The sequence below is a fragment of the Pezoporus flaviventris genome, unplaced genomic scaffold, assembly GCF_033815535.1.
Source record: "Pezoporus flaviventris isolate CSIRO_AGI_PZ_B2104156 unplaced genomic scaffold, CSIRO_AGI_Pfla_v1 ptg000070l, whole genome shotgun sequence".
In the NCBI taxonomy this organism is placed as follows: Eukaryota; Metazoa; Chordata; class Aves; order Psittaciformes; family Psittacidae; genus Pezoporus; species Pezoporus flaviventris.
Window position 1 is genome coordinate 770,575 of NW_026892618.1, and position 20,120 is coordinate 790,694.

The 20,120-nt window shown below is 42.4% G+C and overlaps 1 protein-coding gene across 3 annotated transcripts in view; it reads left to right on the top strand.

Moving 5' to 3' along the window:
- The window catches only part of KIAA0930 (KIAA0930 ortholog), a 77,438-nt gene that overhangs the window by 15,821 nt on the left and 41,497 nt on the right, over positions 1–20,120 (top strand). The window lies entirely within an intron of this gene.

The window sequence follows — 20,120 nt, forward strand, 5'->3', positions numbered from 1 at the left end:
TATTTTTTTTACGAATCCCTTCTCTTTTGGCTGGAATTCAATAAAATAGAAAATAGCAGAAAAGTATGATTTGAATTCAGAAACAGCTGTATAAGACCTTATCAGTAAGGAGGCAACTGAGAAATGTGTTGGCTGATTGCTCTTCAGTTCCAAGGGAGTTCCTCAGGTGGGTGGAATTGCTTCCATTGCTGCTGCAGTGGGCTTTTATGAATTTAATCTTGAAAAATTAAAACACATTAAATACTGAGTTTCTCTCTTTGTTAGGGCTCTTTTTCTGTGTTACATATTGTTGTAACCATTCAAATTGAATTGCTCTGGGCTCAGTTTCCTCAATACAAGGCTGTGCAATTTCATACAGTGGTTGTATTTTAAGTGTTGCCTATGAGAGCTCTATTATACTCTCTTCTAGGCCCGTTAGTGTGTTCTCTTGTACAAGGGCACGTTTGAATCTTGACTGCTGTTCCTGGGTGTTTCATCTAGTTGTGCTAGAGCTCTGCAATGGGAATATTTGAAGAGCAGGGAAGAAGAGGAGATAGTTCTGTGGAAAGGAACGTATATGCCTCAAAACTGGTTGCATTAGAAACTCTGTTATTGGGTTCAGCTTAGTTTCAAACATTGTGTTCCCGGAACAAGTTGGTATTACCTGGTTTTGGAGCTGTAGTAATTCCATAATAGCTTTTCAGTGCAGTCAGGAGAGGAAGTCAGGTGTTAGAAGTTATGAGGGAAGGGGTAGAAGTCAGTGTTTTGCTACAGAATGGTTTCATAGTACATGCTCATCTTAATAAGGTTCATTGAAGGGCAGCAGAGGTGCCATGGGGATAGTTTCCGTACAGGGCATGTTTAACTGGTAGGCTAGGACTTCTAAACCTGTAAGAAGACTGCTTCAGGTCTTGTGTGTGATGGAGAATTGTAAAGTGGATGGCATAAATACAGTTTATATGCAGTAATTGCTCACTGTGTCTTGTGAAGAAAGCCATTACACTAAGCTGGAAATTTGTAGGTTAAAAAAAAAAAGCTAAAAACCAAAAGACCCCATCACCAAAGAACAACACCCCCCCCCCCCCCCAAAACCAACAACCAAAACAAAGAACCCTTCCCCCCCCCCCCCCCCCCCCCCCGGAAAATTACACACAGATTGTTTGGTAAAAGCTGTTGTGTGATTCATGGTCACAAATAGGTGTAGGTTGTAAAAGCTTGCATAAATCCAAGGAGAGCATGGACAGGTGTGTAGAGCAGAGCTCCATTGGGTGATGCCACATACACAGGTCTCTGGCACAGGATTAGACATGCATTGACCGTGCCTTTGACTAGAAGTGCTATTGCTGTATTATTATGCAGTGTTAATGTACAGTACCTATGAAGACCAGGTGTTTCACTAGTGAATCTAGAAGGTGTGGTCTGTTATCCTTTCTGGATGCAAAGAAAGGAGGCAGTTCTGTTAGGGAGAGAAGAGGTTAAAATAGGAGCTGCAGGAAAGTATAGATAAAGGGCATGTAGGTTTTAAAGATGGTTGTAGGATAGCAAGACCAACTAATTTTACTGTTAATAAACCAGGAATAATTGACAGATCAACAACCTAAATGTCTCCTTTTTCTAATGCAGTATCAAGTCAGGTGAAAGCAGCTTCACAAAGGAGCCATGCTCAGATCTGTTGGCACTGTGTCTGTATTTCTCTTCCTGCTTGCCAGTAGCTAAGGAGGAGGTAGAAAGACACAAAATGTGTTACAGAAATACTATGATTACATTTATTAGGAGGTCTGTGTACATGTGTTAGATTAGCACCAGCTATCCTCTTTAATTACTTGATTTTGGTAATTAAGTTCTGTAGCCAAGATGCTTGTTAATCAAGGCAGATTTACACAAAGCCTTAGTGTAATACTTACGTATGGGAAGGCAACCAGGGGTAAGGGTTTTGGTCTTTCTCTTTCCTTTGCCTGTAGCTGTTCAGGAAGGAAATGGGGAGATGCTGGTTGTGCGGATGTTGAGCTGTCAGGGAGCAGTGGTTTGGCAGCTCCCCTGTGGAGTGCTTGGGTAGCCAGGCTCTGGTGGTTCTAATCCTCCAAGTTCCTTGCAAGGGCTTTTCCAAAGGCTTATAGCAAGAGCCAGGAATATCTCTAGAACAGACTAAGGGATCTGATGGACAATGGCAGTGTAGAGAAATTTCTGTGCTGAAACCCTGTGTGACTCCTTATGGAAGGGTAAGGTAATGCTGCTTTACCGAACCTCTCATCAGGTTTATTCCATGTGTTAGCCTCTCATACTCAGTGGCACCTAGGTTGAGGCTTGGATCACTTGTGTGACACGGAGAAGGGATGCTATCTGCCAGGTCTTTCCCTTGTCTCTTGGCTGGTGAAGAAGGACTAGCATTTGGGCAGTTTGGGCTTGTGGGTACTTCGGGTTTGTTTTTTCCAGATGGACTCTGTGGTTTGTAAAGGTGAGTTCAAGCTTCATCCTTGCCCTGCACCAGAGGCCTTTAACAGGGAGTTTCTTTGTTGCATCTCTTGTTTCCTTGGTGCTTCTAGGTAGACATTGTCTGTTGGTCTTCCCTTGTCTGACCAGATGTGGTTGGAACTGGCCCTGGAGTTCAGAAAGAACGGGGGCGTGATGGTGGGAGGTATTTGTTATTGGGAGCCTGTCCAGGGGCCATGAAAGTAGAAGGCTCTGCAAGGAGAGGCTGTGGGGAAGGGGGCAGCTGGACATCTTGGGGTTTGGTGGCCAAGGCCTGAGGTCATGCTGGTGGCTGGTGTCACCGAGCACATTTGCATATGGAAGCCCCTTTGCTGCTTCCATAGTTTCCCAGGAATGTTTGTTCCCCTGTGCATCAACAGCCTGGGCTGGCAGTTGACCACACTCCAGGAGCAACTGCGAATGTGCTTTCCAGTCTCCCCATCCCAGGAGCTGGACGAGCACTTCCACGCCTTCTATGTGTCCTGTGGCATTTGGCATTGCCAGTGCGGTGTCTGCATCTCCAAGTGACCTTGGTGGTCATGATGTGAAGGGAAGGGTGAAGAAACAGCCCCCTCCCCGCAGGTTTGATTCCAGCTCCCCACCAGGGACTGGCGGAAGGAGTGTGAGTGGGAGAGGAGGAACCTGCTGCCACCCAGCTCTCATCCCCAGCTGCTCTGTTGGCTGGTTCCCTGCGTGACTTGGTGGAGCATGGACATGGAGATTGTCAAGGACAGCCAGCCACCTCTCCGGCAGAACTGGTGGAAGAGACTTCTTGATTGTGCAGATGAAACAAGATCTGCAAAAAGAAGATGCCCCTAGTGGCACATACAACCACTCAGGCAAAGACATCCCCCTGCTCAAGAGGAATACTTTTACAGAGCCTGTGAGCCTGTTTATCCTAGCTTTCCTTTCTGTTCTTGCCTATTTTTGCAGTGTATCTAATTTAGCCTGTTTTAAAAAGAGTGCATTTTATTTGTTACATGATGTAAATAGACAAACCCTTTGCCTATTGTGAAAAACTTCTTGTAGTACCTGTTGTATATATCTGTTTGTTAAATCAATTAAAAAATTCCTGAGCCTAAAGCCTGGTTAAATGAATTTTAAAATGAGTGTGATGGGGAGATAGTGGCAGCCCATTTACTGAGAGCAGAGCTTTTACAAATGCACTGATAAGGAGGTGCTGGAAGAACAAAGTGTTGGGATGATTTTAAAGGGAGTTGTTTTGTGAAAATCAGTCTTCAGGAGAGTCTGATCTTATTTGTGGCAGTACAGTCACTGTCATATTCTAATCAACAATTTTAGAATGGCACTCTGTTGTTTTAAGTAATTTGTAGGTCTACGTTTGGGCAACTGATAATTTTAAATAATGGTTCCGAGTTGATGTGTTACTGCCAAAGTAGTGGAGAAATGGCTATTTAATGAAGTAATAGTCCCCCTGTACTTGGCACTGGTGAGGCCTCGCCTCAAATCCTGTGTTCAGTTCTGGACCCCTCACTACAAGAGAGACATTGATGTGCTGGAGCAGGTCCAGAGAAGGCCAGCAGAGCTGGTGAAGGGTTTGGAGCACAAGTGTGATGAGGAATGTCTGAGGAAACTGGGGTTGTTTAGTCTGGAGAAGAGAAGGCTCAGGGGGACCATATTGCTCTCTACAACTGCCTGAAAGGAGGATGGACCAGGAGGTGGCTGGCCTTTTTTTCCCCAGTAACAGGACATGGTGACTGCCTCAAGCTGCACCATGGGAGGTTTAGATTAGATATTAGGAAACATTTCTTCACAGAGATGGTCTCGGGCATTGCAACAGGCTGCCCTGGGCAGTGGTGGAATCACAATCCCTGGCAGTATTCAAAAACTGTGTAGACGAGGCGCTTAAGGACATGGTTTAGTGGTGGACTTAGCAGTGCTGAGGTAACCGTTGGATTTGATGATCTTAAAGGTCTTTTCCAGCCTAGGTGATTCTGTGAATGAGTGATGAGTTGGTAGTGGTGGGCAGAAGGATGACAGCCCAAGTAGGGACCAGCAGCGTGGTAGCCATGCTTCTTGTTCTTGGTTATGGCCTGTGCTTCCGGTAGGAGGAAGGAGTAGGGGAGTGCTCCTGTGACAGGTTCCACTGGTGACCAGGGGAGGTTCTGACACTTTTGGGATCGGCTGGGTGGGACTGTCCTGTGGCTCTGAACCAGTGCCCCCTGCCACAGCTACAGGTTGGGCAAAGATGAGAGTCAGAGCAGCCCTGCGGAGAAAGACTTGGTTGATGAGAAAATGAACACTAGCCGGCTTCAGTGTGCACTTGCCGCCCAGAAAGCCAAACGTATCCTGGGCTGCATCAAAAGGAGTGTGACCTGCCCCTCTCCTCTGCTCTTGTGAGACCTCACCTGAAGTATTGTGTGCAGTTCTGGTGTCCTCAACATAAAAAGGACATGGAGCTGTTGGAACAAGTCCAGAGGAGGGCCACAAGGATGATCAGGGGACTGAAGCACCTCGCGAATGAAGACAGGCTGAGAAAGTTGGGGCTGTTCAGCCTGGAGAAGGGAAGGCTGTGTGGAGACCCCATAGCAGCCTTCCAGTATCTGAAGGGGTCCTATAGGGATGCTGGGGAGGGACTCTTCATTAGGGACTGTAGTGATAGGACAAGGGGTAACGGGTTAAAACTTAAACAGGGGAAGTTTAGATTGGATATAAGGAGGAATTTCTTTACTGTAAGGGCGGTGAGGCACTGGAATGGGTTGCCCAGGGAGGTTGTGAATGCTCCATCCCTGCAGTGTTCCAGGCCAAGTTGGATGAAGCCTTGGGTGGTATGGTTTAGTGTGTCCCTGCCCATGGCAAGGGGGTTGGAACTTGATGATCTTAAGGTCCTTTCCAACCCTAACTATTCTATGATTCTATGCAGGTCATCTGCTTCAGGCAGTTGATGAAGGCAGGAGCCTCTTGCCTGAGTGTTTGGAGGACCTTTGCTGGTGCGACTTGTGCTTGTATTGGAGATCTGGGGCCTAGATGTCACATGGGTCATTTGAGCAGATAGGCCTTTGTATTGGGTTTGGCTCAGTTGTCCCTTATCATCACAGCCTGCGTGGTGCTGTGGTTCAGATTTGGGACAAAACCAGATTTTCCAGTGTCACAGAATCATGGAATGGTTTGGGTTGGAAGGGATCATCTTAAACATCTTCTGTTTCCAACCCCATGCCAGGGGCGTGGTTCTTCTTCACAAGGTCTGTAAAATGCTGCAACATCTGTGAGATGGTATGACATACAGAACATTATCCCTGATAACCCAGTTTGCTTGTACAGCTGTTCATTGAAATTAATATATATGGGTTAAAGTCAACATGTGCAGGTTGAAATTGTTATTTTCACTTCAGAAATCATAGGGCTTTTTCAAGCTCTGTGATGTATTCAGAGAGTCTACATAACCAGTGTCCTTGGACGTTGCATCGCGCTCGTGTGCTTCCTGGGGTCTTTTTGTGTTGAGCTCAGTTTCCCTGGCAGGGGGGCTGTCCTGAACGCTGGAAGGAGCGGGGCCATTGTTCCCGGTTCTGGGGGGAGCTGGAGCCTCTTCAGTGCCCGGCCCTTACCGCGGTGCCGGGGGAGCTGGAGCTGTTTCTGTGCCCGGCCGTTATCCCCGTGCTGGGGAGGCGGGAGCGTCGCGGCAGACGCCGGGCGGCCGGGCGCTGTCCCTGGTGCTGCAGCGCAGCGGCCGCTCGCAGGGATCCTGGGGCCTTGGGCAGGTTTTAATCAGACTTTTAAGTGCTTTGTTTCCCTATCCCCTCTCTTACCTTAGCATAAAGTATTTTGTAAGAATTGGGTGGCAAAAGGGACAGGATGCCTTTATAATAAGTGTTTTGTTCAGTGTATATGATGATAGTAAATTGACTTTAATCAGTTTTACAGAACTCTCCTTATTGTTGTGTCATATGTCTTTGTACAGGGATTTAATTCAGTTGTTTACAAGGCTTTTTATGCGAGTTTATCTCAGGTTTTGAAACGGTTGTGCCATTATTGTGAAGAGCACAAGCATGCCTGATACTTTGAACACAACGATAGGGAGGATTGGCATCCTAAGCAGGGAATGATGTAGATGACAACATATGGCACTGTATCATTCCTGACTGCTCAGGCAAAACACTGGAAAATCTTTGGTGACAGGTGGATGTATACATCTGAGAGGAACCTGTGTACTCAAACATGGAAGTGCATGGCCTTTGTGGAGTTTTGCGAGGCTGGAGAGACCTGGCAGGTCTTCTGGTGCAATGTCTAGGGGATGAGTAAAAGAATTTCATCTCAAAGAGGAGAAGATAGGAGGAGGTGGCATTGAAAATCACCTGAAGGCTGAAGAAAACACAATTGATGTGCTTTTTTTGTTCAGGATTTCTGCTTTTTCAGACACTTGGTCTTTATGCTGCCGGGTGGAGCAATGTAAGAAAACCCTTTGACTTCTTCAGTATCTGGTTCTCTGGTGGTATTTTCTGCTAATTTTCTTTATTTTTACCTCCAAGAGGTTCTCCAGTTTCTGAAGCTAATGACAAGGAAGAAGGAAGCTCACCTTTCCGGACTCAAGTGGAGGAAGGGGGGCTGTTTGCTTTCTCACTTTTGTTAAGAGAGAGGGGACAACTTCTTCCTGTTCTGATTCCCTCCAGATAATTTGATTGATAATAAGCCCCAAACATGTAAGAGTTCACTGATGCTGTGGGATAGCTTTCTGAATTTGTAACTACACTGCTTTATAGCACAGTGTAGGTATGGATTTCTTTGAAATCAATGCTTGCTTGGCTGCAGCCAGGTTACAAACCCTTTTACGGATTTCTTGGCTCATCCATAGCTGTTTTCCAGGTAAGCATTAAACTGGGATCTCAGTTTTTCTTTCTGTTGGAGTATTGAGTCTAATTATTTTATTAGTTTAGTACCTTTAATATGCTGTCTTTTCCGTGAGCTCTAGAAGGCAGTTCTACCCTGTAAGCAGTACATATCTGTGAGATTACTGGCTTGGGCTTTTAGAGAACAAATACCTGGAATTAATGTGAAAAGACATGTTATAGATGATCAGCAGACTCATGCTGAGAGGGTTTGAGAGGCTGCAAGCCCCAGCTGTGCCCATCCTGCTGTCTGCTGGAGATGATTGCCACCACAGCAGAGGTTGCAGAACAGTCACTGGGTCTGTTCCTGGGGTGCTCCCAGCTGGGCAGACTGAAAAAAAGAGAATTCAATGTTAGCTCATGTTAATAATCTGACCTGCCACTGCAGAGGTGTAAATTCAACACCTGTTCTGCTGTGCCCACTCCAAGAACACTAATTTGTGGTGGAAGAAGGAACCATCAGCCGCAGATGACATCTTTTGAATTTTTCCCAACAGAAAATATATAAGTGTATTTGGAGTTGCCTTGTGTGCATCCATGAGGGAAAAGTGATACTTTCACATATTCCCTCGTATCCTCAGGCCACTTGTGGTAGTGTCCAGGGTTTGAGCTTTAGTTCACCCCAAGAGAAAATTTGTGAACCAAATAGGGCATTAGGCTGTTTTCAGCAAGCACTGTGCTAGAGAAAGTCTGTGTGTTTTCTCTCACTTGTTTTGATTATACCTTTTAGTCAAGAGCTTCATCTAACTGTACAAAATTCTAACACATGGAAGTGTCTTCTTCCTGGCAGTTTATCATCCTGACACATCAGGTTCAGGAATAACTACTTATTTATTCCAGGTATTACAGTCACCCATGTTAATATTTAGAGGAGAGATAATTTTGTAATTAACTCATGATTTATATTTATTTTTCTTTCTCCAGCTGGGAATTCTCTTTCACAATGATTTCTCCTATTTTCTGTATTTTAATTTGACAGAAAATTTCTGACAAACGCTTTTAGTGCTTAAACAGGACAACAATAGTGATGTGGCATTGATGTGAGCGTTAGTCATCTTGACGGCTTGACAGCTGATACGCTGTGATTTTTGTTCCTGCAGAAAGAAATGCATATGTCAAAGGTATCAAGATGTCAAATTTCCTACACAAAAGAAAGCTGTATGGGAGTGTGAAGCGTGAGTGCTGGATCTCAGTGGTGACTCTTCCCCCCCCCCCCCCATAGCAAATCAGAAGCTGTTTATCCCAACTCTGTCATAAGGCAATCGGAACAAAGAAAAGGAGTATGTGCCCAAAACACCAGCTTCTCACTCAACTATATTAGCTTAGGTGTTTTCTGTAATGGAATGAAGTTCTTGTTTCACCAGAAGCAAGAAAGATTTGAGTCCTTGTTAGTAAAACCAGAAATATTTCGTTTCTCTTGTCTGCTCAGCACATGTCTTTCGGGGAAGTGCCTAGCATTTCTGAGCTATTTTGAAAGGCTGTGAAATAATTATGCATTTATGGGTTTTTAGTACTAAATCTCCCCCCCCCCCTTTTTTTTAATTGCTTTAGTCTTTCAGACGTTCTGAATCTCAGTGGTGTTTGGCTAAGAAAATTAACAATTAACTTGAGAAATGCATTCCTTCCACATAGTCAGAAGTATTTGTGTCGAAATGGCATTCAAAGCCTGATAGTAGAGTCCATATTTCCCCCAAAACATGCAGGAACTTCTGTGGTTTGGTCCATGGTCTCAGATGATACAAATACCAGAGGAAGCTGGATGTCAGTATGCATGGATGGTAAACGAATGTAGTTTTCACTTTGTGATGGTGCCCTTAAATCTGGGCTTTATGGGGAGAGAAACAACAAAGTGGGCTTAGAAGCCATTAGATGAGTCATGTTCCCCTTCCTTTTTACTGTTTCTGTTGTACCCTATCTTGCCTCTTTCGCTGAGGGTATGTTATGCTGCTTCTAGGGCAGGTTATCAACAGCTCTATCATACTGTGCACTGTGTAATCTGCTTTGGCTACTTGGCAAATAGGCTAGTGTTGAGGACTCTTCCTTGTCAGTTCCGTGCTCATTGATGTCACCACAGTATTCGTGCTCTGCTTCATCTTTTTTTGAAGTTGGCCCAGGTAACATTCAAGCAGTGTTTGTTGAAATCTCAGTAGGGTTTGGATACCAGAGTATTTATGCATAGTATGTTTGGAAAGGAAATTTGGTTCCAGACTCACAGGTAGAAATAAAAAAAGGAGAAAGAAAAAAGTCTGGAATTACATCCTTTTGTATCTTTGCAGCCTGACTAGAAGGAATTTTAAGATATTCAGACTATGAAGAGCTGGCATGTATCACTGTTATGCCTCAAATGGGATACAGTATTAGCACATCAGCATAGCCAGTGGCAGAGCATGCAGTCATCGCCATATACACACGCCTGACCTTGTTGGCATGTTGTGCAGTTACTGGCATCTGTGCAAGTATGGAATAGAAAGAGCTGGATAAGGCCTTGAAATAACATCTTAAATTTTACAAGTAGGACTCCAGTAGGAATGGGGCATGTTTCCATTTCATCTTGCTTTTTTCATCCAGCACAGCTTTCACTGCATGCATTATTATACTAGCGGAGAATTCAGGGATGGCTTGAGAAGTAAAAAGACTTAAATAAAATTATTCTTTCCTTTAAAAAAAGAGCTGTATCTGTTTTGTGTGGTGTTTTTTTTTTTTTGTATTTTTTTTGCAACTTGGAAGACGTAAAGCTGACCTCAAGAGAAAGCATCCCTTACTCCCTAGAAGAAACTGGGCAGCTTCCCAGGGCAGGCAAAATAGCCAGCAACAGAATCCAGAGCACTGCATCTGTGAGCAATGCAGTCTTGGCTGTGATGGCAGCCTTTCTTTGTGCCACCTATTGCTGTGAAGTGCTCTTGCTTCTTTCCTTCTATGGGTTGGTTTTAATGAGAAAGTAAGTTTTTGCAATGAGAAAGTAAGTTCTTGAAGGTTAGCATCTGAAAGGAGATTGGTGTGGTCTTTCATTAACATTGGAGAGCAAAATTATAACCGCTGACTTCAGTCAGCTGTTAGCTTTAAAGCTGGTCTCCTTCTTTTCTCCTGAAATGCATGGATGTAAAGATTTGTAAGACATAATCCTGTTCTACCAGGATGTTTATATCTCTCTCTTTTTACTGCTTGCTACTTGTGAATGCCTTTTTTTTTAAAGAAATACTCCTGTGTTGACTGGAAGAGCTATTTCATGCGTGTCTTTTGCATTAAGTTTTATAATACATTCAAGACTTCTTAACTCTAGTTTGGTCTCTTGATATAGGTATTTACCATTCAGTCATCACTTCCAGTCTCAGTGTGCACTTGCAACAAATCACAGTCCATTTACAATTCCTGTTTTATAGCCAAGGCAGATATTTTTAATGTAATACATTCAAACAGTTATTTTTTGCTTGTGTTCATAAGAGACATATATTTTAAGTATGTAGTTACTAGAATAGGGCTAGAGCTTATACCAATTCCGGTAATGATGGAAGCTTGAAAAATCTGGTGTCATTTGTGGTGGCTTTGTCTTGGCTCAGTAGATTTGTTAGCGTTTCCAAACCTTTTCCTTTTCTCAGTTTAGTTCTTCATTTTCATCCCAGATGCTTTTGTTTTCATTTAAAAAAGGAAGAAATTATGTTCTTTTTATGGAAAAAAGCTTAAAATAACTCATACTTAATGGAGAAATTCAAGGCTTTGGAAGGGGAGAAAGTATTAATTTCCAGATTCTGTGCGTGAATATATCCAGGTTTTAAAAGATTCTATGCATTTATCTGCTGTCTTTTAGTTAGCTGTTTGGATATCCTGATTTTTTTCTACTTGTTGCGTGTCTTCTCAGGGAAAAGGAGACATAAAATGGGAATTTTGAAATAAACTCAAGGGAATAGAGCAGAGGGAAATAATAACAATAATGTCACATGATAAAGTGTCATTTAGAAACCAAAGTCTTTTGACGTTCCATGAAACTTACACTTCAAGTGCTCACGGCTGTTTGGAAATGGGAGCTGGATTTCTCAGATGTATTTTTAAAATACTACCATTTCCCATAAGTGCATTTTATTGTCTTTCAGAGCCTTATACTCCCTTTTGTCAATATGGAAATGGATATCTGTAGCAAAACCACCTGGAGGATATTTTGGCTGTACACTAAAATTTGTTGTGTTTGTCCATGATATTGTCCTGGAAATTTATCACCTGCTCTTAGTAAACCAGGTGCTGGTATTGCTCATTCATTTCTATGACAATATGCTTGTTTCCTGTGCTAAGCTGCAAGAGGGATTTTATCTTGCTCTAGGAACACTCTAGCTGGCTGAGTTGCAATGTGTTTTCTTCCCCAAAGTGGCAAAGTTAAAGTTTTGACATGAGCAGTATCACTTTTTCTATTATTATCCTCATCAAAATCAGTTCTGCATGCTATGAAATATTTAAAAAAAAATCCACCCCCCCCAACAAAACAACCTCCACCCCCCAAAAAAATCCAACCAAAACTGTACCACTCTTTGGTATCAAAAATTATTAATTGAGGCTGAGGACTTGGCAACTTGCAGAGAGGAATTCCTATATTCTTAAGATTCCCCCCCACCCCCAAGTTATTGAGGTGAATTAGGGAAACTCCAGTGTTCTAGAGAGGACAAAAATCTTCATGTTTTAGGGTGCAGCACAAACTCCAACTGGTAGGCATTATGATGAGACATGGTTATGTGGAAGGGTATCGCATACCTACCTGTTATGATCTGACTCTCACTTTTGAGGCTCATGGTCCCTATTAGAAACAAGATGTGGTATTCCGTGTTCTGCTGGGCATCAGTTGGAATGGCAGTTCTCAGATTTCATCCTTCACGTATTTCCATAATAGTAGTTCCTTATGAGCTCTTCAGGGTCAAGATATCTTTATTATTATTTATTATTAGTAGTATTAAGCTTCATTGGCAAGTATTTCTGGTCTTAAGTAAGCAAATGCTCCACATGGAGAGCTGGTGGTTTATGTTGTTGTTCGTATTAACAGCTAGTATTTTTATACTGCTAGCAAGAGGGCAAACACTCTCTAATGCTAACATGAAAAAGTAGTATCTTTGGTTTCACTGAAAGGAGTGCATTATTACATGATATTCATCTTGAAACATTTGAATTTCTTTAGAAATTTTTGTAACCTAGAAGGAGTTGGTCACTTCCATCATCAGGTGTTAGCCTTGTTTTTTCTTACTGTTGGAATTTGAGCAAATATGGCCAATATTAGAAATGTCTTCTGTGTATAATACACCTTATACTAATTTCTGCAGACCCATCACAGAAGAAGGAACTTTGAAGTAAGTGATGGATAGATGTAAATTTTGTTGTCTGATTCTGATTTGTCTCCATTCTACTGGGTGTTTTGTTAAGGCACATTTTGTGGCATCAAAGTTATTCATGGATGATTTGTAGTTGGGAAGAATATGCACTCCTAACAACCGCAGGCAAGTTTAATTTGCATGAATTTTCTCTCCTAGGCAGAAAGGAGGAGCTTGTTTATGATACCTGAAGTGATGCTACAATATAAATGAGCTATTTTGTATTTTCCAGGGAGACAGGAAACTGGTTGTAGTTGACATGCATGCTGTGTTGAAGAAGGTAGTAAATTGTGGTGACAAAGATAAACTTTGAAGTGTCTGTCGTTTAGATGTTTGGAAGTTGTGTTACGTTGAAAGCAAAGCCTTCTGTCTTAACAGTTATGGCACTAATCTGCCCCATCCAGTGAAAAACCAGGTAGTTAGGTAGGGGTATGGTTATGGTGCAGGGAATCTGTATCTCCTAAAAGCCATCTCTGTGATGGATGTTCCTTGACGCACCAGCCTTGACTGTGATTGAATAGCCTATGTGGATAAAAGAGAAAACTTCATGATCTAGGCAAACTCTGTATCTAATTATATAACTGAAATTTCTCTGTATTTGGGCTGGGGACAACCTGAAGGATCAGGAGGAGCATGGGATAGGGGAGAGCCATCAGTAGCAAACATCAAATATACCTGAAGGTTATATTTTAGTCCTTTAATCAACAAGTTTGATGTGGCATTTTCCTTCTCTTTCCCAGAGTGATATAATTCCATCACTTTGCAAGCAGGGGATAGGGATGTGATGTGATGTGATTGACAGGTGCTTTACAAGTATGGACCGTGAAGCTGTATTGCTATAGCTGTGGCTTGACGTTTGCAAGAGTTTCAAAGTTAAAGCTCTGAGGTATAGGAGGGAACCTGTTACAGGCTAGGGTAAAGTGTGATCTTCAGAACAGAGCTGCATTTTATCCACTATTGTTTATTTCATAGAATCATAGAATAGTTATGGATGGAAAGGAACTTAAGATCATCTAGTTCCAAACCCCTGCCATGGGCAGAGATGCCTCACCATAGACCATGTCTTCCAAGGCTCTGTCCAGCCTGGTCTTGAACACTGCCAGGGATGGAGCATTCACAGCCTCCCTGGGCAACCTGTGCCAGTGCCAAATCACACTCACAGTAAAGAACTTCTTTCTTACATCTAACCTGAACTTCCCCTGTTTAAGTTTAAACCCATTACCCCTTGTCCTATTGCTACAGTTTCTGATGAAGAGTCCTTCTCTGGCATTCTTGTAGGCTCCCTTCAGATACTGGAAGGCTGCTAGGAGGTCTCCACGCAGCCTTCTCTTCTCCAGGCTGAACAGCCCCAATTTCCTCAGCCTGTCTTCATACAAGAGGTGCTCCAGTCCCCTGATCATCCTTGTGGCCTCCTCTGGACTTGTTCCAACAGCCCCATGTCCTCCTTACGTTGAGGGCACCAGAACTGCACGCAGTACTCCAAGTGAGGTCTCACAAGAGCAGAGGAGAAGGGCACGATCACCTTCGACCTGCTGGTCACGCTCCTTTTGATGCAGCCCAGGATGCGGTTGGCTTTCTGGGCTGTGAGCGCACACTGAAGCCAGTTCATGTTCATTTTCTCATTGACCAGCACCCCGAAGTCCTTCTCCGCAGGGCTGCTCTGAATCTCTTTTCTGCCCAACCTGTAGTTGTGCCTGGGATAGCCCCAAACCAGGTGGGGGATCTTGCCCTTGGCTTTGTTGAACTTCCTGAGGTTGGCATTGGCCACCTCTCAAGAGTGTCAAAGTCCTTCTGTATGGCATTCCTTCCCTCCAGCATATCAGCCACACTACACAGCGTAATGTTATTGGCAAACTTGCTGAGGGTGCCTCAATCCCACTGTCCGTGTCGCCAGCACAGATTGGTCCCAACACCAACCCCTGAGGGACACCACTTGTTACCTATTTCCTGCACTCATTACCTGTTCACCGTAAGTCTTAAGCACAACTTCTGTTCAGACAGCAATGAGTCATTTCTGTGGTTTAGGAAATGGAAGTTATCAGTTGAAAATGAGGTCAGTTTCTCTGAATCTCAAGTATTTTGGACCTATTATTTCATGGAATCATTCGCAGCAATTGTTCACAGGCCTTCATGGAAGACTGTATTACTACAGTCTATTCCTGAACATAGAAATGTGTTTATCTTTCCCTCTCCACACAGAGGATGGCATTTGTCTTTGATGCAAGTGCCAGCCTCTGGCTCATGTTATTTTGGGCCTTTGAGCCAACTATCTGGTGAGAACAGGCTTGAAATTTAGGGTGTGTACTGAAACTGCATCATGATTCTGGGGATCTTAGTGATGCCTACCTTTTAGTCCTGCTTAGAGAAGGTGAGAAATACAAGAGAGGCAATATCATTTATTGGCTAATGAGTAAATATGGCAAAGCAGCTAAAAGAGTAATTGGATGATGTTTTCCTCAGCCTTTTAGCATTGATGGCTTAATGCTTGAAGAGCAAATTTTGTCTGTTCCTTTTTAGATATGCTATGAAGCCAAGGTTTAAATCAGTTGTATTGCTTTAAAAAAGTCTAATATATGTGTGCAAGTTTGAAAGCATGCTAGAGGACATATTCTTAAAATGCCCACGGAAAGAAAGGGAAGAGCAACAGCATTTCTATTTGATTTCAACTGTTCTTTGTTCCAATTCAAATGAGTTTCTATTTATCTTCTTTGTAAATTACTGTCTGTTATTAAAGAAGCATGTGCTGTATTTGTTATTAAATTATTCTCTCATCTTTAATTGTATTCTTATCCTGTTCATATTATGTTAATGGATGTGTGGATGCCCCAGTTGATGGGGTAGGAGGATAGTTACCTCCATTCTAGGGTAAGGAAAAGAGGGTTTTGTCTGAGGCAAAGCAGGATCTTTAATCTGTGGCATCTATCTTGCCACTGTTGCTGTTGTTACCATGATAGCTTCCTTTTCTAGCTAGAGTTCTGCCAGAAAAACTTACATTGGAAGTATATGTTGTCTTTTCTGACAGATTTAGGACTTGCTTTCAAAAGCACATTTCTCACTGTGCTGTGTCATTACAGCTAGCTTCAGCAGTGGTGTTCCTTTCCCAGCCTCAATATTTTTGAGAGGAACATGCTGTGAGGATGTGCTCTGGAGGTTACTCGTTTGGGAATGCATTCCCTCTATGTTGGCTGCTCTCCAATTGTTGGTTGCCCGTGAGCTTCAGAGAGTGGCAAAGTCCTGTGTTTGTATGAGGTCAAACTGACAGGATTAAATACTGTTCTTTTATGTGGGCATGGCAAGAAGACAGAACTTTAGATTTCTAATGATCTGGATAGCTGGCAACTATCATTGGACAGAGGATGTCCATTCTGGTTTTATACAGTCATAATTACAACTTTATAATATCAAAGGCAGCTTTAATCTATGTGAAGCACTTCTCATCTTGTACTTGCAGAATACTTGGCTAAACTCAAAAATTAAACGTAGTGCAAATCACTTAGAACTGTACTTTGCTTTCCATGCTGGGGCTGAAAAACTTCATAAGCATTTAATTAAACCCTAAACATCTAAGGATTCTCATTTTACAGATGAATGCACTGTGGCAGAGTTGGATAAAATGAGTTTTACGATGTTTCATGGTTAAGAGTAGCTCACGGCAGGCTACAGGAGTAAAAACAAGTCATGGAAGCCTTATACCCATGTCTAGCTGAAATTATTGTTCCTCTAATCTCCAAGTGGTACATGCTGAAAAAATGATTATCCACCAAATGGAAAATCTTTTCTCCTATTCCTCTGAAGCAAAATAATATGCTGATATTTCTCTTTGTCCACTGATACTTTGAAAAGCACTAATAAAAAAAATAATAATAATCACAACTTCTTATGTGGATCTGGTGTCAGTTCCCTGAAATGAAAGCTGAATAGAAAACTAATAGGTAAAAAGAAAGACGTTTATTACACAGCAGCTGGCATAAATCTTGCTTCTAATGAGGATAAAATCCATGTAAATGAATCATTACAGTAAGTTGTTGTAATTAGGATTTATTCATGACAAAGGTCTCATAATTATATAGTCAACTTTTAGTGTACCAAGATTTATAGTCTGAAGTCTTAATTCCATTTTATTATTAAGCAGCAGAATTTGCTAGGGGAGGAGTGTTTTCAGGAAGCTGACTTGCGACAAGCCCTCAACTATAGATGGAATTTGATTCCTTTGCAAATATCATCTAATCCTCCTGTTGCAGAAGGCTTAAATTCTCCTCTGGCAAAAAAAAAAAAAAAAAAAAGTTAGCATTTTAAAAAGTCTCCCCAAATACTGAAGAGCTTTTAAGTGCCAGGTTTCATTAAGAGCCTTCCATCTTAACAGTAGAGTATGAGTGTGCATGTGCCTCTTCTGAGTGTTATTCAAACAGCGATGGACCAGTGCCATAGAAAGCTGCTGCCAACTCATGATTGTCCAGGCTATGAGAAATTTGCTTTGGTTTTCTATCCACCTGGCAAGGGCTGAGATAAAAGTAGTATGGAGAATAATAGCAGTGGGTTAAGGTCATCAGCAATCCAACTGTGAGCTGAATTTGTCCACTTCTTTGGTGGGAGGCATGTAATAGGGACAGAACTGTTCCCCCTACTATCTTGAGTGCAGCTGAGTGCCCTCAACAGGGTGCTGTGGTAAAGGCTGAGAAATTAAGGCTTTGTGCTTTCTTCTATCTATTGAAAAGAGTAAGTTTGTCTGTTGGACTGTTATCCTGAAAGTTTGAAAACCATTACCCAAAACAACTTTAAAAGCAGTTTCCAGGTTTCTTCCCAGCAAAGCCGGAAAACTTCCAGTGAGATGCTGTAAACCACCAAAATAACTATAAGGGTATGCTGTGCTTTTGGGGATCTAATAGTTGAAGGCAAGCTTGGGTTGGACGTACTGGATCTGACAGTTTCTGGCTTGAAATTGGAATAGATTTCCCCCCCTCTCAAGTTTTAGGAAGTCTGCATTACAATTACAGATTTTCTTGTCTCCTTTCCAAGTTAATGCTCTTTAATAGTAGATTTTAAAGGCTGTTCCTCATCCTTCCTGCTGCTACTAAAATTGAATAAAAGCGACTGTGTTGCAGTGACTTCGCTCTTTTTGGCTTCAAGAAAAGTCCTTTAGCCACTGCAGTTGGAACAGTTAGAACATCCTCAGGCTGGTTTTAATTACAGCAGTGTCTGCAATCATCCCTGAAGCTTGGAGGGTGATTTTACCTCTCCTCTGTTGCAGGTGGAGTTTTGAATTGATGGCCATCCAACTTTGCTACAAGTATTTTCAGGGTTTTTTTTCTTCTGCATTGAGCTGCAGAGCTGAAGTAGCTTCACTGCTGCAGCACTTCCGTCCCCTGGTTTTCTGTTTAGGTTAATGTTGAATACATTGGATTAGTTTGTCCTGCATTCCCTAGCAAGGGTAAAAGCACCCAGAGTCCTGGTACTTTACCCCATTCTGCTGTTCTCCTGAATGTAGTAATGCTCTGTTGTAACCACCCATAAATAGTTCAGAAGAGCACATGAACTTCTCTGCTTTATCGCATAAAACTTCTCTGATAGTGTAAGCAGCTCGTGCGACAGCTTCTCAGATCTTTGCGGGTAATGCCAGAATCTGGAAGGGGCTTAAGAATTTTTTATTATGGTGGGTTTAGGTAACTTAATGATTTTTGCTTTATAAGGGAAAAACTATTCCCCCCCCCCAAAACAAACAAACGTACATTCTTATATAAGTTTAGGAGTGGCTCAGATAGGGTTTTGTTTACTCATTTATGAAGCAAAACCAAAGGGGTGTACTTCTGAACACTAGAACTCCAGATGAACTCAGGGCAATCCTGTCTGTCCCTTTCCTCCTCCTCCCTCATTTAATTAAGGCTGGGGACTCAGGTACTCAAACCTCATGAGATTTAATAAGTTTCTTTGAAACCATTAATAAATCATGATGAATGCATGCCCTGTTTTCTACTCTTGGCTAAATATAGCAGTGGGACTGGGTTTTCATGTCCTTGGCTGTCACTGGTACCACATGAAACTTCTTAACCAAGCTGAGCGCTATCTTTACAGGGATTTTTGCCTTCACTATTCCAACTGAGGGGACTGTGCTTCAACTTCGTGACTTTGAGTGCTTAGGAATGGAATTCAATTTTCCAACCTGCAGATGTGCTAGAGCCTTTCATCCTTGTGTGAGCAGTATAAACTTTCATAGTTGTTTTTCTCTTCTCGGGGTATCTGTGAATATACTGACAGATGATAAAACTGTCTTTTCTCAGCCTGGTTTGGGGAGTCTGAACACATTTGTATCCACTGTTACGTGGTAAGCTCTCAGACATAGCTGTTTGCCATACAGACCTGTTCACCCATGCCCAAGGGAGCGGCTCAGGTGGTGCAAGTGCCTTCCATCCCATATCTCATCTCTCCAGTGCTTCATTCCCTTTCTCGGCTGGAAAAACTGGGTAGTACTTAAATGTATTGCAGATTTTATTCACGATTGCACATTGTGTTTTATTGTGCCTTAAGTAATTGAGATGACTTCACTGCAGCCATGCAAATAAAGCAATTTCAGCATGGCCTGGAATTAACCTGCATAGGAGCTAACTGCCTTGGCCTTTTTCTGTTCTTTCTCAGCCTTTTCATTTTATTTTGTTTTTAAATCTAATCAGCTATATACATGTTTTCAAATACTGTCCTACTTGATGTTGACTAATGTATTCTGTTCATGGACCATCAGTGAAATTTCATATTGTTTTCAATATTTCTCTTGGCTTTAGTTGCAGAGACCCAAGATTTTGATTTCAATCACCCATTTGTCTGCTGAAAAATTTGAAAGTCTAATTTCCTGCCCACCACAGTAATTAAAGATTGGAAGAAAGATTTGTCTGGCAAATATTGCACATGCAGTGAAGTGGAAAATGTGCTGAGTTACACTTGTGGATTATAAGATTGATTGATTGCTTTATGAAGCCCTGAAGTTAGCCACCAGTGTCTAAGAAAAATTGTGTTCACTGTTACAGTATGTGTCAGCTTTCTTGGCAGTTGACTGGAAAAAATCTTCTAAAGCTTAATCCAGATACCGCTGTAAATAAATGTCACTTCTGTCTCATGCAAGATTCTTTTCTCTGCAGAACATATCTCTTATATGCAGTGTGGGAGGGAAACACACCAACCTGAATGGTAGCTGAGAGCTGGTGAGTGACGTGTGTACCAATCTGGCAGCTGATGTATAGCTTTTAGGGAGATAAGCCGCTGTAAAGGATAGATGTTCTGAAGGACAGGTTGTCAGCTGCACGTGTGTACAACACCCCCCCAGTTTTGCTGTCTTGTACATAATGCTACCACCCATCATCCATTTCAGGGTTTTGCTGTGTCTCAGAAATACAGGTGGTACTTCTAGTCTGCTTCTTCGCAGGTTTTAGGACAGCTAAACTCTGCTAACAGCTGCAGTTATCTCTCAGTAGGGCTTTGAGGAGAGGATGCAGTT